The sequence below is a fragment of the Equus quagga genome, chromosome 11, assembly GCF_021613505.1.
Source record: "Equus quagga isolate Etosha38 chromosome 11, UCLA_HA_Equagga_1.0, whole genome shotgun sequence".
Classification (NCBI taxonomy): Eukaryota; Metazoa; Chordata; class Mammalia; order Perissodactyla; family Equidae; genus Equus; species Equus quagga.
Genome location: NC_060277.1, coordinates 63,904,669 through 63,912,286, shown reverse-complemented (window position 1 = coordinate 63,912,286; position 7,618 = coordinate 63,904,669). Strand labels below are relative to the sequence as shown.

Sequence of the window (7,618 nt, the reverse complement as noted above, 5' to 3'; positions counted from 1 at the left end):
TACGAAAGTTTCAGGTTGACAGAAAAATCTGGAAAATAATTTAAAAGATATTCATGACCCACCATCTGGGTTTAATAAGTGTTATTTTTCCATATTTGCTTCAGATCCTTAAACGTAATTGCAATAAATAATAATAATAATAAAACACTACAGTTATTTATCTCCTGCTGCCATCCCAACGGCAGCTGTTTCTCTGAAGGCAGTGTGCGTTTTCCTGTCCAATGTTTTATACCTTTGTTTTCTGTGTGTATCCATAAACAATATGCGCTATTATTTTATATTTTAAAACTATACCAAAATAGTATGGTGCTGTATACATAATTACTTTTTGCTGTTTTTCATCAACTTTTCTTTGAGATTTATCTAAGTTGATACATGTAGCTCTGGTTCACTCATTTTCATTGCTGTATATCATTCCATTGTGTAACTCCACTACAATTTATTTATCTATTCTCTTATTGATTGGCATTCAAGGCATTTCTGATTTTCCCCTGTTGTAAAAACTGCTGCATTGAACATCCTTGTCTGCGTCTCCTTGTGCACGTGAATCAGAGCCCACCCCAGGGACCGTCTTAGCAGTGGACCCACTGTGTCATTGAAACTCCTTGTAAAACTCAAGAGTGAGAGAGAAACGTACAAAGTCTTAGGTTTTCTCCGGGTAGGTTGGTTTTAATAAGGGTTCTGGCTCATCTCATTTCATGTGAGGATGAATTCTTCCTTTTGCCACTTTTCTCCCAGATTTAAAAACCAGGAAACTTCTTAGTCAAAGCCCTGATTATGAAGAACTTGTTGGTCAGAACTGAAAGAACTAACGCATCCTGAAGTGGAACTGAAGGGAGGACTGGTGAACAAGTAATTTTTTCCCTTCTTGCTCTCAGAATATTGCATATCAGTTTAGAACCTGTTAAACAAGATATCAGGATCAATGAGTTTATTCAAGAAAGAAAATGTCTTGGTAAATAGAATGATAGATTAAAAGTCCTGCATCTTTATGAACCCAGACGGAAGGATGTCTCCGTGGTGTTGCTTGATGAGCATCTTGTAATGGTGTTTTTTCCCTCCTCCTAGATCAATTTCAGTGCGTTTGCATCAGCAGATTTCAGGTGATGGATCGGCAGCTTCATTTTAATAGTCTGTTGGTATGGAGTGACCTGTGGCCTTTCCAGAAGAGGTGAAATAAATCCTGCTGTCGTTGCCCCTCCTTCCACCCTCCAACCCTGTCATAAATCACCCTCCCACTCTCAGTGCTACCACGGACTGACAGGCTCCCTGAGGACCAGCTGCTGCCTGGTACCTGTGGTCACCTGAACTCTCTTCAGCCCCACATGTGAGCACCTGCTGCAGAGATGTACGACACCCGTGCCAGACCTTCCCAAGCCCTGCCAGTGCCACCAACACCTCCATGCTGTGCGTCCCAAAGTGGGCTACGTGTACTGGGCGTGATACGCAACATCAACTAAGGTGGCCTACTGTTCAATCTGTCTCATCTTAAGAGTTATTAATTTTTAAATATATTTCATAAATTTTATTGCTGAGGATAAGGCTAACATAGCATTTAAATTCAAAAAAATCATCGGTTTTAAAGAAAAAATATTAAGTCTGAAATGTGCATGTGTCCACGGCAAATACAACGAGGATCACGTGCAGATGACTAGATGTGGGAGACGCCACCTGGCCAAAGCGTAGCCTGGCTTAATGTGCTGTAAGTCTCTGAACCTACATGGGCATTACACTGACGTGAGCGTTACTTCGGGCCCGTCCCCTCAGTTCCCTGAGTCTCGGTTCACCCCTGGGAAACACAGCACTAGGCTAGATCAGTGACTCTAAGCCCTGCCTTCACCTCTGACTCACCTGGACGAACTTTAAAAATCCTGAGGCCTGGCGTCTGCTCCAGACCAACTCGGTGAACATCTCTGGGGGTTGGGGCCGGGATCAGTATTTTTTAAAAGCTTCTGCAGGTAATTGTGTGCAGGCAAAATCGAGAACCACTAGATATGATGATGTCTGCGGTTCCTCCCAGGTCTCAGATGAATGGATTTTCTGATCCTGTGGGTAGACTATAAATGTGAGGTCAGCACGGATTCAGTAAGTGTGGAGGATGCTCGCTGTCCCCTCAGGCCAGCCATAACAAGTGTGATATTTAACCACTGTGCAGGCTTGGGTCAACGCTGGTCTGGAAGCTCCCTGAGGGCAGGGACTCTGTCCTTTCTCTGGGTTTTACTGGTTCCTACCACAGTGCTGGTGTAGAGGAGGTGCTCAAGAAATGGTGGATGAAAGAATGCTAGACTGAAGTTCAGGAGCGTGACTTATCAGGGCATCTAAGGTCAATCACCTGGTCAGAAATTAGTAACCAAACTCACAAGAGACTGACTTTTACACCTGAATTCCGCTTTATTTGTTTCTAAAGGGAGCTCTTCTGGGTCCAAGAAGTGGAAGCAGTCTTTGTCCCAGTGCAGTCTCTTGCTGGTGAATGAGGTAAGGGAGTTACTAAGTGAGCACAGAACAAAAGTTGTGTCTTCTAATGTGCTATTCCTATCAAGTTCTGATGATCTGACAGCCCGGCCTCCATTGCCTAAAGGCTATTTTCACGTAAAGGAACAGGATCAATCATTCGGAACCAGCGTGCCTGATGGACCTCCTGGCGACACACCGACAGAGTTTCATTTTCCAACTCTCCTTTTTCAGATACGCGTGCAGACCACCACCCTGCCGGTTACCCTCGTTGCCACAACACACAGCTTCCTGAGTGTGGGGTTATTTTGCGTTGAGTTAGGCAGCTTGCTAATGACATTCTCAGGACAGGCACTTTAATCTCCTCATAGGTCATTCCAAATCACTCCACAAGATGGGTTACTTCTGGAAAGCTGCCCTGGAGACAGCTAATCCCCTCCTTCTTGCAGGCTTGCTTTACGGAGATGGCATCTGCTGACCTTATGTTTCAGGAGCCGTCTTATTTTGAGGGCTGTAGATCTCTGTCCACCATCTACGGTTACCACAGCTAAAAATACTTTGGAGGGTGAAGAATCTTCAAGGGGACTTTGCAGTGTGGACTGTATTCCTTCTATTTTGGTACCATATTTCAAGGCAAGAGCCTTGTTACCGTGCTAAGCGCCATATTACCTGATAGACCAACATTTCATCTTATAGTTGATTAGAAGCCCAGCTTTATATGGAGCCCTGTGATTATGTTGCCTTTTCCCTGCCAATGTTCCCAATAATCATGCTACCTGTGATTTTCCTGATACACCATCTCCACTTAACCTCAATACACAGAATTAGCCACCTTCCCCGTGCCTCACGCCAATGCTTCAATCCATGTGTGTCAGCCATAATCTTCCCGCACGCACCTCCGTCTCCCACCCCCAACAGGACAGTTTTGAGCTTCCACATAAACTGGGATGAGAGGGACTGAGATGTATTTGTGTTGCACAGGTGCTGCTGTTTGTCTAAAGAAAAGTACAGAATTCGATGCTGCGGGACCAAACTGAGCTGTGGGTGTGTTGCTACATCTTTGTGTGCCATTGACTCAATGGGCTATGTGAGTATCACTCGGAGTCACTCATGTGCCACGAGGTTGCCCATCCCTGATTTCAGGCATACATTTGTTAGGCTCCACCACTTGCTGCCTCCTGTTTTTTAGTGTGCTTAAATAAAAGGAAGTGCTCCTACTATAGAAAAATGTTAGGGGAACTCTGAGGACTGGCTCTTATATTAAGGAAGCTCTTCCTTAAGTTTAGTTTACATTTTTCCTCCTCTACTTTTAGTCTAATTGGACCATAGGGGAAGTGTGTGTGTGCACACATACGTGTGTAAGTACTTGCACACAAATAGAACATTTATGGAAGGGTATACAAGAAACTAGAAACAGCGATTACCTTAGTGGAGGGGACTGATGAACTGGGGTAGGAAAGAGACATTATTTTCTATTTTAAAACTTTCTGTGCTATTTTAGATCGTTTCTTCATCCATTAAAAAAAAGAGATTATGTCTGAATGGTCATATGATCTTCTGAGTCCCTTCTCTATGAGTCTATAATTCTCTTGAATTAAGGGTATATTTTGTACTTTCTCTCTCTAATCTCTTTACTGAATTCTGTTGGTTATATAGAAACACTTCATTTTTCCAGCACTGTCTGAGAACGAAATTCTCCACACTGCGAATTCCCAGGTAACTGAATATAATCCCTTTATAGTGCTGAAGTTTGGAATAATTTCTAATGGAATATTTATAAGTTGTATTACATACCTTCCTACCTTCTTCTTTTTTTTGTTACAGCTTTATTGAGATGATTTTCATGTACCATAACATTCACCTACTAGAAGTTCACTGCTATTTAGTATATCACAGAGATGTGAAAACATCACCCACAATCTAATATTAGAACATTTCAATGCCCCAAAAAGAAACTCCATCCCATTAAGCAGTCACTCCCACTGTAATCTATTTCTGTCTCTATGGATTTGCCTATTCTGGACATTTCACATAAATGGGATCACATAATATGTGCTCTTTTGTTCCTATCCTCTTAAAAAGGGTAGAGTCAATAATATTTTACTTTTTCTTGATAATTTAGGCTTATTGCTATTGACAGCATGCTCACAGTGACCTCAAGAAACATTGAGGGAGTCTGTTGTCTCTAGATTCCATGGCCCATTGAGACGTACGTGACCTTGTGAGAGCTCTGTTGCTCAGGCCATAGGGCAACTTCTTGAATACCCTGTCTTATGACCTTTAACTCTTGTTTAACCATCCTTTGTTTTCTAGTTCTCCCATTTGTGCAAAGTTGGACCATTAGTACATAAACTAGATCAGGCCTGAGGTCCCATGTCTTCTCTTGACCCTGGCTCATTATGTAACTCAACTGTGACCCTCTTTGGTGTGTTTCTCTCCTTCTCCAGGAGTGATTAAACAGGCCGAAATCCTCCCTTCTTTTATTGCTCTCCTGAGCATGTTGTATCATTCAGTCAGCTAGATTCCATCTTAGAGATAAATCCCCCACAAGGGTTTTATGATCTCTCTGGGTTAAGCAGTGTTAAACTCTTTGATTCCTAGTATCCTTTCTTGTATCCTCTCCTCTTTCTTAAAATAGTCTGTACCTCTCACATCAAGAACTTTATTGACTTCCCTTTCTCTAAAATTGCAGAATTGTAAAAGAATGCTTTCCCTTATTTCTCTTGAAAAGCACGCATAATCAAAACATTTTTAAATGCAAACCTCCAGGCAGGGTGGGGCAGGGCAGCCCCTTAAGCCAACGGGACACAGGTCTGCCAAGTCCAAGAGCATCTGCATGTTTGGCAGCGAGAGAGGGCATTTGACATCTGAACTGTCCTGGAAAGTGAAGAATCTCTGGAAGTATTTTCTTTACCTTTTGGTAGGGTTGGGGGGAGGGGAAGAGTCTAACTTAGGGCCCTGCCTTGGGTCTGGGTCAGACTCTTACAGGGGTTGTTTGAGCTTTGAGTCAGGTTGGCAGGAAGGGGGTTGTCGCCATTCTGAATTTGGCTAGAGGAGCATGGCAGGGTCTGACCAGGAGTGTGTCATGGGAATTTGAGATTTCTGGTCTTCTCCTCTTATTCTCATTGTCAGAATAAGCCCAGAAGTTTGGGGCATCCTTGCTGAGAGCAGCTCTGCATCCTTGTGAGTGTGGAGATCCAAGAAAATTCATTCTGTTTCAGGGAAGCCAATCCTTCGTTGGGCCCGACTTGGGCAGGGAAAGGATGGCAAGGAGAAGAATGCCTGGCACATAGCAGACATTCAGTGAGGATCTGCTGAGTGACTGGAGCTCTGGTGTCGAGGCTGAGCAGTTGGTAGCGACTGTCTGGCATGAGATGCTGAGAAAGATCCTGAGGCTAGACTCTGTGGGAAATGCTGTAATTTAGGATTGATCTGCCGCGGGTGCAGGTGAGCGAGTGGAGAGAAGCACAATGTACATATGAGTCTTGTTGTGGAAAGTGAGAACAGAATCTGAGCTTGAAGACATTGAAGTGGCCCTAAATTGCAGATGGGCACCAGAGAAGAATGGGTGCCTCCAGCCCTGGAGAACCTGACACCAGGGGACTCTGCTGAGCTCAGACCTGGGCGGACTAGCAGACAGGATACCCCCAGGCTCAACCTGAGGTAATCAGAATGGAGGCAGCCTCCACAGCAGCTATGCTGCCTGGGCCTGCATTTGGCTGAGCAGGAAGCAATCCTTCCATAAGTGACCCAGCACTGCCCTCTGGTGTAAACCCATCCAATGCACATTGGCCCGAAAGGATTCCTTGGGGAGCCTCTTTTATTTACAACTTCTCAGCAGATGCCGTCAGCATTTGGGCTTTGGGACTAATTTCGGTAATCTACATGAAGCCAATCCTGCTGTGATGTGCGCATAATAGGCAGGAAGAATAATGTCTTTCCTGCCCCTGTCTGGTTGCACCCATTCAGTCAGCCTTTAAGAACCACCACTCAGTAAACACTTAATATGTGACAGGCAGTTTGCGTGGCCCTCTGTTTGTGTCCCACTGTTAATCTCTAGGAAAGGTGCTATAATTATTTGCATGTTGCTGATGAAGAAACTGAGGCTCAGAGAGGACGTTTCACTTTTTTTTTTTTTGAGGAAGATTAGCCCTGAGCTAACTACTGCCAGTCCTCCTCTTTTTGCTGAGGAAGCCTGGCCCTGAGCTAACATCTGTGCCCATCTTCCTCTACTTTATATGTGGGACGCCTACCACAGCATGGCATGCCAAGCGGTGCCATATCCTCACCTGGGATCCAAACCGGTGAACCCTGGGCAGAAGCGGAACGTACAAACTTAACCGCTGCACCACCGGGCCCGCCCCTCACTCTTTTTTTAAAAAAAGTAATTTTATTGAGGTCATAATAGTTTATAACATTGTGTAATTTCAGGTGTACATTATTGTCTATCAATTCCTCAATACACTTCATCGTGCTCACCCCTAGTAGTCTAACTTTTATCCATCACCATACATATGTACCCTGTTGTCCCTTTTGCCCACCCCCCAACCCCCTTCCCCTCTGGTAACCACTAATCTATTCTCTTTGTCCATGTCTTTCTGTCTCTGTCGTATTTCACTTAACACCACACCCTCCAGGTCCATCCATATTGTTGCAAATGGGACAATTTTGGAGGACGTTTCACTCTTGCTGCAAGAATATGACATTCAGTTCTGGGTGCCACCAACCTGTTACCAATGGTACCCCAGACAGCGGGAATGAGAGGGGAATGGAGGGGACAGGGGCACTGCTATTTTGTTTTATGTCTTGCAAATATATTTTCATGATGAACATATATTACTTCTGTATATATTTTAAAATTTAGCCTAAATTCTGGGCGTCACATGCGATGAAGGGATATGGCCAGTCAAGCATATCCAGAGAGCTCAAGGTGGAAGGAGGGGCAGGGAGCAGGACCTGGGCTCTTCCACCATGAAAGGCGTGGTTGCACAAGGAACCAGTAGCTGCTTTATGATCCTGGAGAGCGGGGAGAGTGGGTTTCTCCTGTGTGTGTCTCCCGTGTGCAGACATAGGGCCAGGGGAGCGGATTTCTCCAGCAGGATTCAGCTGCGTGCAAAGCATTTTGCCAGCCAGTAGGGGCTGCCCCACCAGTGAAAATGCTGACGTG

General features: G+C 44.6%; 1 long non-coding RNA gene across 1 annotated transcript; it reads left to right on the top strand.

Moving 5' to 3' along the window:
* The first annotated feature begins 1,230 nt into the window (after nt 1–1,230).
* Nucleotides 1,231–4,160, top strand: LOC124246357 (uncharacterized). The gene is made up of 4 exons (XR_006890477.1): nt 1,231–1,461; nt 2,408–2,475; nt 3,433–3,538; nt 4,108–4,160. It is a non-coding gene; the product is annotated as an uncharacterized LOC124246357 (long non-coding RNA).
* The last annotated feature ends 3,458 nt before the right edge of the window (nt 4,161–7,618 follow it).